The sequence below is a fragment of the Mustelus asterias genome, chromosome 8 (genome assembly GCF_964213995.1).
Source record: "Mustelus asterias chromosome 8, sMusAst1.hap1.1, whole genome shotgun sequence".
Lineage (NCBI taxonomy): Eukaryota > Metazoa > Chordata > Chondrichthyes > Carcharhiniformes > Triakidae > Mustelus > Mustelus asterias.
In genome coordinates, this window is record NC_135808.1 from 104,988,866 (window position 1) to 105,008,443 (window position 19,578).

Below are 19,578 nucleotides of genomic sequence, written 5' to 3' on the forward strand. Positions count from 1 at the left end.
AGATGAATGCGGAACAAGTGAAGTTTTAGAAGTGAGAGGAATCAGTCTTGGATTAGGGACAGGAAACTGAACTCAGGGTCAAGTTTTATGCCAAGGCTGAGCATCTTCTGGCCTTAGTGTAAGGTGGCTTGGTGTTTAATGGCATTGTAACTCAAGGTATATAGGTATCTGTAGTTTTATTTCATTGATTTAAGGTGGAGAAAGTATCAATTCATTCAAGTCTTAATATCAGATAATTAGCTGCTGAAAAAATGGACAGAAGTGAATAGCAACAGCTTAGGATTGATGAAAGGTAAAAGAGGTAGTGCTGAATGCTATCCGGTCCAGGTGAAAACTGACCCATGCTCCTATGCAACAAAGCCACATCTGGAATCTTGGGGTATACCTGAAATTAGTGGATGAGCATGGGAAATGGGCATTGCTGGCAAGGTCAACAGCTGTTGTCCATCCCAATTGTCACACCATTTCAGAGGGCAAGTAACAGACAACCACACTGTCATGGGTCTGGAGACAACATAGGCCAGACCAGGTAAGGATGTCAGATCTCCTTTCCTAAAAGGGAACAAGATGGATTTTTATGACAATCAACAATGATTTAATGATCACCATTACTGAGACTAGCTTTTCAATTCCAGATTCTGACTTAAATTTAAATTCCGCCAGCTGCCATGGGAGAGATGGCGGGATAGAATTTAAACTCCCAAAGTCCTTAATCCCAGAGATCAAGGAACGTGACTACTTAGTTGCCTGATAGTTGACAATGTTAGAATGGCAGGTCCCTTTAAGAATAAACCAGAACAAACTTGAGAGCAACTTGTGAGCAGGTGAAATTTATTGAAGTCTGTATTTAAGGGCTGGGATTTTCTGCTGGGGTGGGTGCCACTGGACAGGGAGAAGGTCCAGAAAGGAGGAGTGTAAATTAGTATTTGTACTGAACTACAGTGTAACAATAAAACAATTGTAAATCACAGAATATCTTCTGCTGCCTGATTCGGAAAATGGATAACCAGCTATGAAACAATAGTGCACTTAATAGTGGGTCTTTCCCACTGGAGATGATGCTGAGCCCTCTCTGGCAACACTGCCCATGATGTCAAAATCAGATTTGTTCAGTATTCAAATAACAAGATCAAGGAATTGGTGAATAAAATTCTGAAAACCAGCTGAACTATTCACAATCAAGAACAGAAAACGCCACTGTCACTAACAATCATGGAGTTACTAAACAAATGCACAGATTTTGTGGCACACATTAGTCTTAATGTTTATTTAATGTAAACAGCAGAAATTGTTAAATTATTTATTGATTTGTTGAAACAAAATATCAGATAGATGTGAATGTGCTGCAATAAACTATTTATTGTATTATGCTGACAAAATTCAAATTAGTTTGGGAACAACATTATTATCGACATAACATAAATAGGTCCAATGTGAACATTACTCTTTTTGCCAATGTTTTCTTACCCAAGCAGAAATTTTAAGAATAATTCTTGGCTTCTCATTCCAAAAACCCTTACAAACAATTTCTAATTATGAATATAATAGCTTAAAATGGAACATTAAAAAGTGCCTGTTCGCCTAAATGAGAAACTTCTATTAACCATGAGATAAGGAAGCAAAATCTAGGGTTCCCTATCGTACAAAAGACAGTACAATGCAGGTGTTAATCAGAGGACTTGAGGCAATACATGGAACAAAAGCAAAAGGAAATAGAGGAGGGAAAAGGAAGATGTAGATTAAAAAATAAATTCCATCAGCAGTGTCCAGTTATTCTTGAAATACTAATAATGCGGAACAGGTAGCTGGGATATTATTACAAGGTTTTAACACAATAAGTTGGTTTTGATAAAGTCATCAGAACACACTTCCATTTCCTGGACCTCAGAATGAATGTCAAATCTAGCGTGATAAAGAAACGGTGATTGGCATGGGTACGATAGGAGGATGTGCTGTAAATTTTCTATGATTTCAATGAAGTGAGTCGATTTCAACAGGGTTGTGGAAGAAAAGCACCAAGTTTAACTGAAGCAGGAGTTGTATTACGAGGCCAGGAGGGGAAAAGTAAGAGGGAGAAAAATGTCAGCATGAACTAGACATGTTGGGAAAGGAGACAATGAGGGCACTTTCAAATTGCAGTTTGCTCTGATTATGTTGGGAAATGGAGGAGACAGCAATCGAAAATTAAGAAATGACCACCGCTTGACCACATGACTTAGTTTTCAGGTGAGCTTGCAAACACATTGCGAGCACAGTCACCTAAAATAAACAGATGCTTATTTGACTATCCAGATCGGAGTCCAATATTTAGTATCCCATTGCAGAAGGAGTGGATTACACATTGATACTAGGCCTCGAGTGACCTAACAAGTAGCCCCTCAAAAGGGTCTTCATTAAATTGCTCACAAAACAGTCACAAAAAGATTCTGTGCATTTTTGTGCAACATTTTTGAATGATCTGTCTTGCAATATCAACTCTGATGTTCCTTGATCCCATCCTCTTTTGCTACACACTGCCCTCAGGCACAAACATGGCAGTGGTGCAAGAGCAGCAGCTGCTGGTCAAAACACCGGCCAAGTTGGAGAGGCAGCTGCTTGACCAACAGGTCAATGAACTGACAGACACAATATGTCTCGTGGAGCTGTCTCACAAAGGCACAAAGGACTAAGTTGGGGGTAGAGAGTCTGGGAAGAGGGTCTGTTGAATGAACGAGTCAAAGGAGGGGTACTGGGAAGAGAGGCTGCTGAGTGAGAGAGTGGGGGAGGGAATTGGGAAGAGGGGCTGCTGACAGTGATTCTACAGGGGAAGGGGTTCACTATTAGCTAGCACTTTTTCACAAAATGCTAATCCAAATTTGTTGTTAGTTTATTCATCGTATTGCTAAAAGAATGTAGTGAGAGTACTTAAATTATTCTCAAATGTATCAATGAGAGTACAGCAAATGCAGAAAAAAAATTATGTGGAGTATTTGCGTACAGTAATCACGATATGGCATCAAACAGTTTGGCACTATTAGAGACTTTCGGTTATATCATTTCTAAAACAGTTAATCATTAGTGGGTAGTTAAAAAAGACACTACCTGTAGGGCTATGTATAAGGTTGGTAAATGTCAATTAGGAGTGAGTACATGACGAAAAGAATTTGGCCACAACTAGACAGATAAGAATGGAACCAGCTAAGCGCAATTCTACTCAGCTGGACAACGTTGGCGGGGCATTGGAGTTGAATGGTGTGGTCAACCCTGTTAAAGGCTGCAGACAGGTTGAGAGGGATCAGTAGGGATGGTTTACCTTTGCCACAGTCACATAGAATACCACTGCTTGATATCAGCAGGTTTACACGAAGTTCTGCCTCATGGTATCCCTAATGCGTGGGACTGAAAAATAATCATAAAACTCTACCATTTATCCTCATTTAAGATACTTGATAATAATTTCCAATTTTTGCTTGATTCCACTCATGGAATTAAGTCTATACTCTCTGGAGTTTAGAAGAATGAGAAGTGATCTCAGTGAAAATCTCAGTGAAAGTCTGAAGTGATTTGACCAGCTAAACACAAAGGTTATTTTCCTGGCACTTAGGACTGAGAGGGAGTAATTTTGTTAGTCAAAAGATTTGAATCTTTGGAATTCTCAACCCCAGAGGATTGTGGAATTGTGGATGCTCCATCATTGAATATATTTAAGGCTGGAATGGAAAGATGTTTGGTCTCAGCAGGGGCGTGAACCAGATTATGTCAGGATATGAGGGCAGGGAAAATCCCAAAGAGGATTCTCCCCAGCACTGAATGTGCTGTGGGCCCCTTCCCTGCAATTTTCTGGCCCCGCCTGGCCTCAATGTGATCTGCGCATAAGCACATGGGCCAGAGAATTGCCTGCTATCTTACCTCATACTTATGCATTACCTCTCTCTGCATACCACTGGGGCTGTAATATTAGCCATGGTACTGTTGCACTCTTAGAATTTGGTTCCTACATCTCTTTTCTGGGAATAGCTCCCTTCTTCCTCAAAAGTCAACTCAAGTCCATCTATTGGATCGTCTTTTTTGTTGCTTCTGTAACTTGCCTCCAGTTTCAGTCCCCCTTATTTTTTCACTGCATTGTATTATTTTTCTGTATTCAATGTGTTAGATTGCTGTTGTGATATTACAAATATCTTTGAAATAACGTTTAGAATTGTTTCACGTTAATGTTTAAACGAAAGTAGCTACACAACAGTAATTGACTGCACGGGTTAGATCACTCCTCTTTCATTCCTGTAAATTCTGCCCAGAAAATTAGATTAAATATAACCTGTTCAACACAAATATGGTCAATCTTAATCATATTATCTAAACATTGGTGTTTCATGATGACTGTCAGCATCTGGGGGCTTGGTTCCGATGTCAATGCTTGCTGAAAAAAATCAGCACAGGCGTGTGATCAATGTTGTCACATTTCTGGCGCCTGTTAGCATTTTTTGAGTTTACATCAGGCTTACAGCAAGGAAACAGGTATTTGATTCAACTAGATAATGGAGGCATTCATGCTGCACATGAATCTCTTGCTACCTGTCTTCACCTAACCCCAATTGGCATAACCTTCTATTTCTTTCTCCTTCATGTGCTTATCTATACTATTTTCATCAACTACTCTTTTTGGTAATGCATTTCACCTTCTGACCACACTCTTTGTAAACAAGTTTCTGCCGAATTTCCTTTTGGTTTATTGGTGAAACATATATTTATGTTTCTTCAATTTGGACTCGCTCTCAAATGGGAAAATGTCCTCTATATCTACCCTGTCAAATGTTTTCAGAATTTTATCTGGTCACCCTTCAGCCTCATCTTTTCTAGAGGAAAGAACCCCAGTCACATCAGCCTTTTCCGATAGATACATCTTCTCACTTACAATATCATCCTTGTGAATTGTTTTTGCACCTTTACCAATGCTTCTATATTCTTCTCATAATGTGCACTTCAAAACTGTGCATAGTCCTCAAGTATTCAATAACCACAGGATAAAAGCAAATTACTGCGGATGCTGGAATCTGAAACCAAAAGAGAAAATGCTGGAAAATCTCAGCAGGTCTGGCAGCATCTGTAAGGAAAGAAAAGAGCTGACATTTTGAATCCAGACGACCCTTTGTCAAAGCCTGGTACTGCATTTCATCTTCATTTCACAGCTTTGACAAAGGGTTGTCTAGACTGGAAATGTCAGCTCTTTTCTTTCCTTACAGATGCTGCCAGACCTGCTGAGATTTTCCAGCATTTTCTCTTTTGGTTTCAATAACCACAGTTTGATACAAGTTTAGCATAATTTCTTTGCTCTTCAATTCTATCCCTCCAGAAAAGAACTGTAGTGGTTGGTTTTTTTTTATTAATGGCCTTATTAACCTACATTAATAGCTTAGCTGGCTAACTTTGGGAGTTGAAATGGTACATCTGTAAAGACAAATCACATCTAAATTGACCTTTTGATTTTAATTATGCTCTCAAAAATAAAGGACGCAGATTCAAGATAGTCAAGCCTCAATTAAATTTGAGGGTTTCCAAGAATTTTCTTCTCAAGGAATGTGCAATGGCAGCCAACCGAGTTGGTTGCGCTAATACACTGAATCCTTTAAAATAAATATTTAGGATTGAAGGTTATGGGGATATATTTAGGCACTGATGATAAATATGTAATGCAATAAATGGCTTAATGGGTAAAATGTGTTTTCCCATTCCATAATTTCTTATATCTCTATTCAACAAGCCACAAAGTTGGCTGGTGTGGAAATTGAAAATATCATATTGATGCAGTCAGGCATCAAAGTTTACGCAGTGCAGCAAGAGCTTACCCTAAATCCAGCATTATCTAACTTGTGCTTAATCCTGACAAAAGTGTTTAATTCCAAGAAAAATAGTCCTTACATTGATAAGAACAATATGACATCAAATATATGTAATGATGAATGAGCAATCAATGAAGTAACCATGTCCATGCTCCTCTCGTCACTTAAGGTTATATAGAACCTACCCCTCCAATCCAAACACCAAAACAAATCATCAGATTAAACTGGCATCTGATGTCATTAGACGGAATTGCTAAATTATGAATCCATGAAAGATAATTGCTGTCTCTCCAAAATCTAAGAGGATTCCTGAGATCTGTTTTATCTCTTTGATGAAGTTTGATCAATTTCGGCATTATTGATACTTTAGTTAGTGGCTATTTTCCTCTTTTAATTCAATGCATACCTTAAAAGTTTGTCTTAAAAAATAGCACGGAAAGAAATTAGGATTTTGGAAAGCTCTTAAATTATTTTAAAAATCATAAAGAAGAATGTACTGGAAGAAGTGATAGGCTCCAATTTAAATCTTTGGGGTGGGGGGTGTCACGTGATTATGAGCACAGGAATAACTGAGTTTCCATGAGCTCTGGCGCTACTCAGTCCATAATCGTTTCATTCATCGTGCTTACATTGCTTGTACTTACCTAATCTGGGAGTGAGAACTCCATATTATGTCGTTGGAAGATTCCTGTTCCAACATTGGTGACAAAATGTAGAGAAATATTAAGAAAATTGTCTATAAAAGAGAGCAGTCAGAAATAACTGGCATGGAGCCGACTCCTCAACATGGTGACTTAGTGAATGAACAGGCTCTCGATCCAGCACTCTCAAAGGCATTGCAACTGATGACTGCTAATATTATTAAGTTTATTGATGAGAAACGCATACAGAATATCAGTACTCATACTATAGAACTGCAGAATACTGGCAAAAGGCTTGATGAAGCAGAGGAGAGAATTATTACTGTCGAAAATGTAATTCCTCATTTGAGGCTTGCTTACAATCCTTGGAAAAACAGCTGGGTGCTATATCAGAATTCCTTGAAGATCTGGAGAACCGAGACCAGAGGAAACATCTCCAGATTGTTGGTTTGAAAGAAGAAACAGCGGATATGCTCCCAGTTAGAGCTGGCTATTATGTTTCATTAATTCAGAAACAAAAGCTGGGTGCATTAAGTTAGAAGGGGCACATCATTTCCTGTCTCTGAGGCCTAGGAACAATCAACAACCACAGCCCGTAATTAGGTGCTTTCATAACTTCAGGGATCACCAAAGATGGAGGAAGCTAGACATAATGGGGCCTTGCTCTATGATGGAGCATAGGTCTCTTTCTTTCAAGATTTCTCAGCAGCAATACAGCAGAGGCGCAAGGGCTTCGATGAAGTTAGAAGACGACTGAAGGCTACTGGAGTACAATATACCCTACTGTATCCTGCTACACTGAGGGTGACATTTGACAATTGTATAAAGACGTTCGACGAACCAACTAAAAAGCCAGGGCTTTAGTGAATTCCATGGAAGGCAATAATTTGGAGCAGCAGGCTGCAGTTCACTGTAAAATCTGGACTTTATCCCTTGTCATTATAATTCCTTCCTGATTCTGTGTTGGTATTTATCATTTCAACAAGAGTGGTCTCGTAATTGAGTACTGCAGTGAGTTTTTGTCCTTAGGAATGGCAGGAACTTCCATTTGTCCTTAATGAAAAACATTCTTGTGTTCTCCCCATAGTTAAGGAACACGCTGTGCAGATTGTACAACAATAGTGCTGTGTAAAAATATTATTCTTCCTTTCTATTCATCTGTACCCTTATAATGTTGGCATATGTTTTATGGTCTCCTTTGCGCTGATAAACGTGAGTAGGGCTTAAGTCTTAATAGGAGGGGTTAGAATATAGAAAGGGTGTTCTATGCTTGCCCTTTTGGTAAGAAGTTTAACAACACCAGGTTAAAGTCCAACAGGTTTATTTGGTAGCAAAAGCCACACAAGCTTTCGAGGCTCTGAGCCCCTTTTGGTGGCATATCTTGCCATATAATTATCTCATCCTGGACTGCATACTCCGTACTATGTTCCTGAATGTCCTATTTAAATTTGGGTGACAGGGAGTCAAGCAAAGTCAAGAAAATCTTTGTTTAATCAAAGTGGTCGGAGACAGTTAGGGTGGGGCACTGTCCGCAGTGGTGGTTTAGCTGGTGAATGGGTTCATGCTCTGGCGATGCTGGTAAACATTGAGATGATGGCTGCCATTGTGAGTAAAGTTGTGATGACAGTTAACTCCATGGCACAAAAGATCGGTGCTCACATTGATGATCTGCAAGAAAATGGATGAAGTGGAGGAAAGAATCCTATCAATTCAGAGGGCAGTTTCCTCGGTGAAGGCTCACCTTCAGTCCTTGGAAATCGTGCTACATGGTATGTTAGACATCCCGGTTAATTTGGGGAGATGGAGTCGAAGCAGCGCCCGATGTCCCGAGGGGAGCTGAGGATGAATTCCCGGCTGAATTTGAAAACTGGCTGCCATGCTTTCATAATCTTGATTTGAAGTCTGGGCATTAAGTTCATAGAGGTATACCGCATCTTCAAAATCTGGGGTCAGTTATATATCCCGATCCTTGGTCTGGCGTTGTCTTGACCTCAGTATTCATCAAGAAGGGCTGAAGGTGGCCAGACATGATGGGACCTTGCCACCTACCAGGGCCTATGTCTCTTTCTGATGGGGCTTCTGAGCAACTACACAATGGAGGTGTAGAGGCCTTGGTGAAACTAAGGTTGGATCCTTGATGTTGCTTGACAATCGTGTCAAGGCTTTGGTCTTTTCAAGCTCCATGGGGGCTTCATTATCCTGCAGATCACCATTAATCTTGAACTACTCCCCTTATGGTTATAATCCTAATTTTGTGATGTTGCCTTTTATCCTGACAAGGGCGGCACGGTAGCACAGTGGTTAGCACTGCTGCTTCACAGCACCAGGGTCCCGTGTTCGATTCCCGGCTCGGGTCACTGTCTGTGTGGAGTTTGCACATTCTCCTCGTGTCTGCGTGGGTTTCCTCCGGGTGCTCTGGCTTCCTCCCACAGTCCAAAGATGTGCGGGTTAGGTTGATTGGCCAGGTTAAAAAAATTGCCCCTTAGAGTCCTGGGATGCGTAGGTTAGAGGGATTAGCGGGTAAAATATGTAGGGGTAGGGCCTGAGTGGGATTGTGGTCGGTGCAGACTCGATGGGCCGAATGGCCTCCTTCTGCACTGTAGGGTTTCTATGATTTCTATGATGTTTGATATATAAGCACTAATGCCTATTTTGCCTGTAATCTTATCAATCTCTGAAAGCCAGGGATATCCATTTATTTATAATGGGTAGAACGAGGGAGACCTTAGAGAGCTCAGTGAAAAAGAAGAAGGAGGCATACATAAATTTCAGGAAATTGAAAATGGATAAGGCTCTTGAGGAATACAAAGATAGCAGGTAAGAGCTTAAACAGGGATTTAGGTGGGCAAAAAGGGGCCATGAAATGTTCTTGGCAGGCAGGATTAAGGAGAATTCCCAGGCTTTTTAAGGAGGAAGAGGGTAGCTAAGAAAAGGGTAGGTCCACTCAAGGACAGTAGAGGGAATTTGGGAGTGGAGCCAGATGAGGTCCTTAACGATTACTTTGCATCAGTATTCACAAAGGAGAAAGATGTGTGGATGGTGAATGTAGAAAGGAGGATATTGACATTCCAGGACATATTGAGATAAAAAGGGAGGAGGTATTGGAGGTTTTGAAAAACATTAAGGTGGACAAGTCCCCATGGCCAGATAGGATCTATCCCAGAATACTGAGAGAAGCGAGGGAAGAAATTACTGAGGCCTTGACCAAAATCTTTGTATCTTCTTTCGTCACAGGTGAGGTATCAGAGGATTGAAGAGTAGCTAACATTGTTCCACTGTTTAAGAAGGGCAGAAGAGACAATCCAGGAAATTACAGGCCTGTGAGCCTTACATGAGTGGTGGGGAAATTATTGGAGAAGATTCTTAGGAACAGGGTGTACTCACATCTGGAAGAGAATAGGCTTATTAGCGATAGGTAACGTGGTTTTGTGAAGGGGAGGTTGTGTCTCACAAATTTGATTGAGTTCTTTGAGGAAGTGATGAAAAAAATTGACCAGGGCAGAGCAATGAATGTTGTATACATGGACTTTAGTAAAGTCTTCGATAAGGTTCCTCATGGCAGGCTGATACGGGAGGTGAAGTCATATGGGATTCAAGGTGAGCTGGTAAGGTGGATACAAAACTGGCTTGTGCACAGAAAGCAGAGAGTAGCAGTGGAAGAGTACTTTTCTAACTGGAGGTCTGTGTCAAGTGGTGTTCCACAAGGATCAGTGCTGGGGCCTCTGTTGTTTGTTTTATATATATATATATATAAAAATATATAAATGATTTGGAGGAAACTGTAGGTAGTCTGATTATTAAATTTGCAGATGATACAAAAATTGGGGGAGTAGTGGATAGTGAGCAGGATTGTCAGAGGTTACAGCAGGATATAAATCGGCTGGAGACCTGGGCTGAAAGATGGCAGATGGAATTTAACCCGGAGAAATGTGAACTGATGTGATTTGGAAGGTCTACTGTAGAAGGAAAGTCTACAGAAAATTGTAGAGCCCTTAGAAATATTAGCATGCAGAGGGATTTAGGTGTACATATCCACCATTCCCTTAAGGTGGCAACTCAGGTGGACAAAGTGGTCAAGAAAGCGTATGGCATGCTGGCCTTCATCAGTCGGGGCGTTGAGTATAGCAATTGGAAAATCATGTTACAGCTGTATAAGACTTTGGTTAGGCCGCATTTGGAGTACTGTGTACAATTCTGGTCGCCACATTACTGGAAGGATGTTATGCATTGAAAAGGGTGCAAAAGAGATTTACCAGGACGTTGCATGGTTTGGAGGATATGGATGATGAAGAAAGATTGAACAAATTTGGATTGTTTTCATTGAAACGTCGGAGGATGAGGGGGGACCTGACAGAGGTTTACAAGACTGTGACAGACTTGGATAGAGTGGAGAGTCAGAGTCTTTTTCCCAAGGTCGAAGGGTCAATTACTCGGGGGTATAGGTTGAGAGTGAGAGGGGGAAGGTTTAAAAGAGGTGCAAGGGGCAAATTTTTCACACAGAGGGTGGTGAATGCCTAGAATGTGCTGCTGGAGGTGGTGGTGGAAACAGATTCTATAACAACATTCGACAGGCGTCTGGATAGATATATGAATAGGCAGGGAATATAGATCACATAGAGGCAAGAAAATATTAGATGAGAACGGTATCTGTGTCGGCACAGACTTGGTGGGCCGAAAGGTCTGTTCCTGTGCTGTACTGTTCTTTGTAAAGTGTGTTACAGTTTACATTCAATCTTTGTCTTTCCGTGAGGTACAGGGGGAGCAGGGTGGGTAAAGGGGTCTGCCCACCGTGTCAAATTTAAATCTCTCGGGTCTACTGTTTGTAACGTGGAGATATTTCCTTTGCTTGTGGACTGATAATTGGTCCCCATCCTTCTATCGGTGAGTGTGCTGGGATGGTTGTATCAGAGTTGTGTGATTTTTTTTTTGTACTGCAATCCCAGCATTTATAATGGAGGATTATAGTATATGGTATCCTTTACTTTAATTATGAAGAAGATGAGTAGCACCACAGCAGGGTGGTGGGCAAGCGGTTTGTTGCAGGCCATTCTGGAGGAAAACCCGCTTTAGAACTAATGGTGTCACATTTTTCCTTGTATTTTTGTTATTTTGGAGATAAAGAATCCTTGTTGGTCTCTTGTGAAGGTACAGACAGATCATGTATCCTGGGAAAGACGGTTTTATTGTCTTTGGCGCCTCCAGCATAGCTGGAGCTGGGGGAAATAGTTATCGGTGCAGGCCTGGGTGGAGTCGGCATTCCTTGGTTGTCTAGCCTTTCTTAGGTTGGTTTCCTATATTTTCCTTGGCCGCACAAGTTGCGACAGTGGCGACTGTTAGCTTGGTTCTTGGAATGCATGATAAGCGCATTATCTTATTGATTCTCATCCTTCCCAGAGATATCCCGACTGTGGATGTCTGGATGATTCCTCCTCTTCTAATTAGGGTTTCCTTGATGGTGGGAAAATGGATGGAATCCTGTTGATGGTGGGGCCTGAGACACCTCTGGTGTTACTGGAGATGGAGGAAGTTTGCTTTATTTGAAGCACAGGGGTGGCGCGAATACTCCTGGCCTGCCATCCCTTCTTTTAATTGTGCCACTGTTCTAAGCTTATCTTGGCTCAGTAGGTTAGGGCAGTAGCTACTTTGATTATCTGTTCCCTGATTCTGCGGAGAATATATTAGATGAGGGAGAAGGTGGTCTTCCCCTGAGATGTCCACTTTTGGGGACTTCTGGACAACTCTTCTTCTTGAGGTGTACACTGTCAAACCACATCTTATGTGGTCTGATCATGGTGTTCCTCTCTCTCTGAGATTTCCTTTTGTTATCTGGGTTTGTGGGGTGCTGATATAGGCTGTGACTTATTATATTTAGTCCTACAGGGTTTCCCCTCATCTTGTTAAGAGGTGGAGGTTTGTAGCTCCCTGAGATTTCCCTTTTGTGGATGTCTTGACAATTCTCTTTCTTCAGAATGGTAGGGGTCTCCTTGGTGGAAAATGGGTTAAATTTTCCAGCTGATGGTGGGACTTAGCAGAACCGCCAGTTGTGGCTGGAGATAAGTGAGGTTTATTTTGTTGTTAGCCCAAGTGTGATGTGAGAATCCTTGGCTAATTGGCTCTTCTTTTATCGGTCTCAGTATTTCTTGGTTTTTTAGGCAGTGTCGGCAAGGGTAGCAGTTTTTTTGAAATTTCATATTTGGAAGGTGAAGATATCATATTATATTATTAAAGGAGCAGTAGTCTGTCCTCCCCTTAAATGCCCCATTTTTGGAGGGGGGCAGGGGGCATCTGAACAGCTCCCTTGTTAAGATTTAGGTTTCCTTATTGGAAGGTATCCTGTTATCTGTGGTACCCAAAGGTGAGCTTAGATACCATAACTCTCTAACTGCACTCTTGTAGCTCTGCTCCTGTTATCTTGTATGTCAGAGTTTACACTGTTTTGCCATAACTTGGGCTTTGGATTGTATCCTGATGTCCCCCTCTTTCTGGGGTATCCTTTCATTGTTCAGAGGTTTTGGAGTGCTGTTTTATGCTCTAATTGGTTGTAATTTACCCCTTATGCTGTGTAGCTCAGTCCCAGTCCTTGGCGAGAGTGTACACTATTGTTTCATGTGCTCATGACTTTATCCTGTTGTCCCACACTTTGCAATATCCTTTCTATATCTGTATGAAGGGAGGCACCCATTGCAATCAATTGTAATTGATCATTCAAATCAATTGTAATGATATTTGCCAGTATTTTCTAGATGTACATGTGGAATAATGATTATTCTGTGCTGGGGGAAGACGGTGGCCTGGTGGTATTATTGTTAGACTATTAATCCAGAAGCTCAGCTAATGTTCTGGGGACCTGTGTTCGAATCCCACCACGGCAGATGGTGAAATTTGAATTCAATAAAAAAAATCTAGAATTAAGAATCTACTGATTATCATGAAACCATTGTCAATTGTCAGGAAAGCCCATCTGGTTCACTAATGTCCTTTATGGAAAGAAATCTGCTGTCCTCACCTGGTCTGGCCTCATGTGATACCAGAGCCATAGCAACGTGGTTGACTCTCAACCATCCTGGGGCAAGTAGGGATGGGCAATAAATGCTGGCCAGCCAGTGACGCCCATTTCCCACAAGTGAATAAGCAAGTTTTGAATTTTGGGGTGCTTGTTGCGTTATTTGGTAAAAATCGAAAATCTTCAATAAAAACATTTTAAAATATATTATTCAGTTGTTCCAAAGTAGGCAATGGATAGCTTAGTGATCTCATTAGTTGCAGAGAAAGACTGTTATAGATCTGATCATTTTAGTCTTCAACGTGGGACTAGGCAGGATTGCCCATCGCAACAGCTACTGAGCCCCTAGCAGAGGCGATTGGACATAATCTTTTGGGTTGTCTCATGGTGGAAATCTGTAACTGACTTTGTAAGCAAATATCAACGATAACCCACTACCATCGGACCGGCCTGTTTCATGGTGGAGAGCAACACAAGATCATGCTATACAAGAATGATATGTTGCTATTTGTGTCTAAGCCAAATGTCCCTGTCCCTGCCATTATTGACATTGTGGTTAGGTTTGGTTCCATTTCGGGCTATAAAATTAATTTTGCAAAGTCCTAGACTATACCTCTAGGAAGACTTGTGGGAGATTCTCCCCCCACTTCCTTCCCCTTTAAATGGTCCCCCTTAGGGTTTATTTATTTGGATATTTCCATTAGTCCCTCAGTAATATGACGCAAATACCACCCCCCTCCCTAGTGGCTACGAAGTGGGATCTACATTGTTGGTCCTCCATACTGATATTGTGGCTGGGCAGGATAGCACTGATTAAGATGAATGTGCTACCTAGGTTGTTATATCCTTTACAGATGCTATCAATTTTGCTTTCTGCTAAGGTATGAAAGGAAATTAATGGGGTGTTTAGCTCCTTGATATGGAACAAATATTGGCCAAACTGCAGCTACCTAGTTCAATAATCATTATCACCTGGAATGTGGAGGGAGGTCTGAGAGTCGGAAGGAAGATTTAATTTGACTTCCGCACTCTCTCCCATTCAGGGCAACACAGATTTCCCACCAGGTCTTACAGGCCATGGTTTTGATAGTTGAAAGGTTAAGGGATTCATTAACTTGGGTGGCATGTTTAGTGATGCCTCCTTGTTGAGGCAATTTTTGAGCAACTATGCCAAAAAATGATATTCCAGCATACTTGGCTTTAGCCACTTTCCCCCATCCTGTTACTTGTCCTCTCTATTTTGTTGTATATGTGGAAGCACCAGGTATTCGGAACATACCGAACTGGTTTCCTCCTATCTTTTTCTTTATTTATATCTGAAGAAATCATCAAACTTACTGTAAAAAAATGGAAAACTCCAATAAAAGCATATTTAAACCATTTGAAAAGAAAGAGATGGGGTTGTACAATGATGTATTATGGAGTTGTAATTTAGCATTCTCCCTTACTGAACATGAAGTAGCAGCCTTCTCTCATAGCCCAGTGAGATCAGTAAAATAAGAAAATCACAGACATGAACCCAACAATGATTCTTTTCTTTGCCAATCTCAGCTAGATTGTTAGCAAAAGATATCAATATTCTTCAGCACATCTAGTCACGATGAAGAAAAGCAAGTAACTAAACCACCCAGGCATTAATTATAAAATATGACTGCATAAGCCAAGGATCACACAATAAACACAAAAACAAAGAAAAACCAATGTCAGAAATATACAGCATATCTAGCAGCAGCTGAAAAGACAAATTAATATTTCAAGTATGAAGTCTTTATTAAAGTTAGTTTGCTGAAGAGTCTGCAAACAAAATGTTAATCTTAGCCTCTTTGTCTTTTCTTTTATGATACTAATGTATTTTTTAAAAATGTTCTGGTGTGAGAGCCATACGGGCAAATCCAGCATTTATTGCCCATCCCCAATTGCTTAAGCAAATGATGGTAAGCCACCTTCTTGAACTATTGCAGTTCATGTGGGTAGGTACACCCATCGTATGTTTTCAGGACTGTGTTTTCATTTCTGACACAAAGTCACAAGGTACCACAAAAATTTCCAAATATTTTATCCCTATTACCAATCAGAAGGTTTGCTCTGCTGGTTTAAGTGATTGGAATTTCATGAACTAATTACTGTATTGCAACTACTCATGAATAACCATTAACATCTACTTACCTTTATGCCACTATTGGCACCTTCTATAGCCCTTCATACTGAACATAGAACATAGAACAGTACAGCACAGTACAGGCCCTTCGGCCCACGATGTTGTGCCGAGCTTTATCTGAAACCAAGATCAAGCTATCCCACTCCCTATCATCCTGGTGTGCTCCATGTGCCTATCCAATAACCGCTTAAATGTTCCTAAAGTGTCTGACTCCACTATCACTGCAGGCAGTCCATTCCACACCCCAACCACTCTCTGCGTAAAGAACCCACCTCTGATATCCTTCCTATATCTCCCACCACGAACCCTATAGTTATGCCCCCTTGTAATAGCTCCATCCACCCGAGGAAATAGTCTCCCCTCAGCCTCCTCCGCTCCAGAGAGAACAGCCCTAGCTCCCTCAACCTTTCCTCATAAGACCTACCCTCCAAACCAGGCAGCATCCTGATAAATCTCTGCCATGTTCACTGCCATGAACCCTTCCTCTATCCTGTAACCTACACATCTTTGTTGTAATCGGTCCCAGCTACCACTCATCACTGATCTTCTACTTCATATGATCCATCACATTTCTCCCTTTCTTTAGCTTTGAAGTCAAAAAACTCAAAAATGTTGACTCTGTTTCTCACTCCACAGATGCTGCGAGACCTGCTCAGTTTTTCCAGCATTTTATATTTTTTATTGCTTTGTCTACACTTTCTCAATTTTGCTATAACGAAAATAACTAACATTACTAGTGTACTAGTGCTGTGATTCAATTTTATGCAGTTTCTACATCACTTAATATTTTATAACTCTTTCATCTCATCATGTGGCTTCCACCTCATTCAACACTCAACATAATGGTTTCAAAATTTGATTTGATTTATTATTATCACATGTATTAACATACAGTGAAAAGTATTGTTTCTTGCGCACTATACAGACAAAACATACCGTTCATAGAGAAGTAAACTTCCAAATTGCATTGTTTTCTTGTAACTCATTGCCAGCCACCATATAAAGACTGGTAGTCAATGGTAGCTTGAATGCTCCAGGGAATCATTGTTGGGGTCACTTCTGTTCCACATAACACAATTCAGACACAAAAGGGTGGATATCAAAGTTTGTTCATGTTATCAAATAGGGAATAACAACGGGTACAAAATTTGAGGAAAGAACTGGAATGACTAGTATTGTAGCCTCTTAAACCATGAATGCAAAGGGAGATTTGATGAAGGTGTTCAAATAATAGGAGTAGAAAAGATAAGTATAGATAAATTCCAGTAGCAGGTAAATCAAAGGCAAGAGGTTGTGATTTCAAAATGAGCCCTTGTTACACAAAAGGGCAGATTAAGATAAATGCAGAGTTATCAGAATATAAAATGTTTTGCCACGAGTGGTGGTCAATGCAAAGGGAAATTTACAGCAGTCAAGAGATACTGGATAAGTACCTGGATATATAGAAAGATATCCAAAGGACATATGAAATAGCCCCCCAAGCCAGGTCCGCCATTCAATAAGATCATGGCTGATCAGTTTGAGTTCCACATTCCTATCTACTCCGATAACTTTTGATTTCCTTGCCTAACAAGATTCTATCTACCGCTGCTTTAAAAACAGTCAATGACCCACATCCACCACCTTCTGAGACAGAGTTCCAAAGTCACACAACCCTCAGAACTTTTTTTTTTAAATTCCTCATCCGTCTCTTTAGGATGACCCCCAATTTTAAAATAGTGTCCCTTAGTTCTGTGCTCACCTTTCCACATCCACCTGTCAAGACCATTCAGGTGAAGACCACTAAATAAAGATGAAACAAATCTGACAAAAGTGGCCTAATTTAAGTGTGAGCCTCCTCCTATACACAATGTTTTGTACATTAGCAGTTCTTAACATGCTACTTCTCACAGTAGTTGGTAGATATGCCATTTTATAACATGTTCGATAAATAAAGGGAAACTACAGAAAATAAGCTACATAGTGTTTCTTGCAAGATTTTTAATATATTATGAGATGGGCAGCACAGTGGCTAGCACTGCTGCCTCACAGCACCAGGGTTTAATTCCTGGCTTGAGCCACTGTCTGTGTGAAATTTGCACGTTCTCCTCGTGTCTGTGTGGGTTTCCTCCAGGTGCTCCGGTTTCCTCCCACAGTCCGAAAGATGTGCCGGTTAGGTACACTGGCGATGCTAAATTCTCCCTCAGGTGTACCCAAACAGGCACTGGAGTGTGGCGACTAGGGGATTTTCACAGTAACATCATTGCAGTGTTAATGTAAGCCTACTTATGACACTGATAAATAAGCTTAAAAAAAAATCTAATCTCCCACACAATTGCTTAAAGTGGATTGGACAGTTGAATGAATCGAATGCTGACTCTGGAATGGGACAGTATGCTGGAGTAGAGTACCAGTGGCAACCAGCATTTTGAGAGGGGCCAAATGTACTGAAGTGGGTCCTAAATCACTGCAGAAGTAAACTTAGGATCATTGGGGACAGGAATCTCAGGATGCGGTAGAAATGGACCAGGGAATTCCTGAGATCTAAAGCACTGTAAACATGACCAAGGTGGTTATGAGCAATATCAGGAACTCCCAGGATCTGGAAATTATGGGAAGGAGGACTTGGTGGAAACTTTTGTTTCTCTAAACTTGAAACACTCAAATATCAAATTTGCGCCACAAAGAACACTCCCTCACTCAAAATAAATTTGGACTTGACAAGTAAAATAGTGATAATAAATAATAAACACCAAGTTGAAATAAACAATGCCTCTTTACCCACAAGGAAGGCACAATTCTCATTTGACCATTGAGAAATTTATTAATTCTGTCGCTAAATTAAATTGTGTGTGTGTGGGAGAGGGGGGGGGGGGGGGTTGAAGGTCGGTTGGCTAGATGATTATTAGGGTGAGGTGCAGAATGATGCCGGTTCAGGCTGTGCTTGCTCAAGGAGACGTGCATCCTTGCACTGCCCCAGATGCTTGATGCTATCCCCTTAAGCTATATAACCACCACCACCACCTGTGTATCACTAACGGAACGGGGATGCCTGTGGTCCCTGGTCAATGATCCTAAAGTGTAAACTCTGAACTGATACAAAGTTTGTTGCATTACATAAAAAAAAGTAGTTTCGTTTCACAGATTAACAGTAATACGTCACTTTCCAGAAGTGATAGCTGGCCAAAAGGAAAATTTCCCCGACTAGCGGAATTCCTGATGAAATGGGATGCAAACAGCAATATCAAAAATAAAAAGACTCTCAAAAGACTGACATGGGGAAATATGTAACTGACAAAACAAAAATATTCACAGACTATCAGAACTACCACTCCATGCGGGCCTGGACACAGATAAAGTGGCTCTGACACATCCAGTCGCAAGTTTATTATGATTGTTAAAGCCTCCGCATATTTTAAATAAACGCACACAGCCCATCTCTCAGCCCTAGAACTCAGATGACACACGTTTCCTAAACTCACGCAGCAAAAAACACACACACTGACAATAGACACCAAACGGCCCGCTCAGCCTTTACTCACCTAATCCCGCTTGCCACCCAGCCGTCCTTTGACCCCCCCGACTCATTATTGACAGCTCCGGCGGCCAATCAGTTCCCAAGTCGTCCTCGGAGGAACGAGAGGACGACCAATAGAGATGGGGGTGTGGGGTGGGGGGCGGGACTTGTGCGCGTCAAACTGTCGCCAGCAGGTTTGGTTGAGGTCGGAGTGGGGAAAAGTTAAGATGGCGGCGTTGCTGTTGCCCGGGACGGCCCAGAGCGCCATTCTGGGAGTTGTAGTCCCTCAGTGATCATCGCCTCCCAACAACTGCGGGGGACTACGACACTTCCAACTTCCCCCAAAATCATTCAGACACTTCCAACTTCCCAACTCCAGAAAGTGTTGGCCCCGCCGATGAGCATCACAAAGTCGCCACTTTTATTAAACGAATCTGTGTTCGTTTTCTTCTTAATTGACACTT

The 19,578-nt window shown here is 41.2% G+C and overlaps 1 protein-coding gene across 2 annotated transcripts in view; it reads right to left on the minus strand.

The window, feature by feature from the left end:
• LOC144497417 (ERI1 exoribonuclease 3-like) overlaps nucleotides 1–19,225 on the minus strand; it is a 352,319-nt gene extending 333,094 nt beyond the window's left edge. For both annotated transcript variants that reach the window (XR_013498545.1, XM_078218663.1), the window contains exon 1: nucleotides 19,140–19,225. The gene's annotated coding sequence lies outside the window, so the exon portion shown is untranslated. The remainder of the gene's footprint in view (nucleotides 1–19,139) is intronic.
• Between the last annotated feature and the right edge of the window lie 353 nt (nucleotides 19,226–19,578).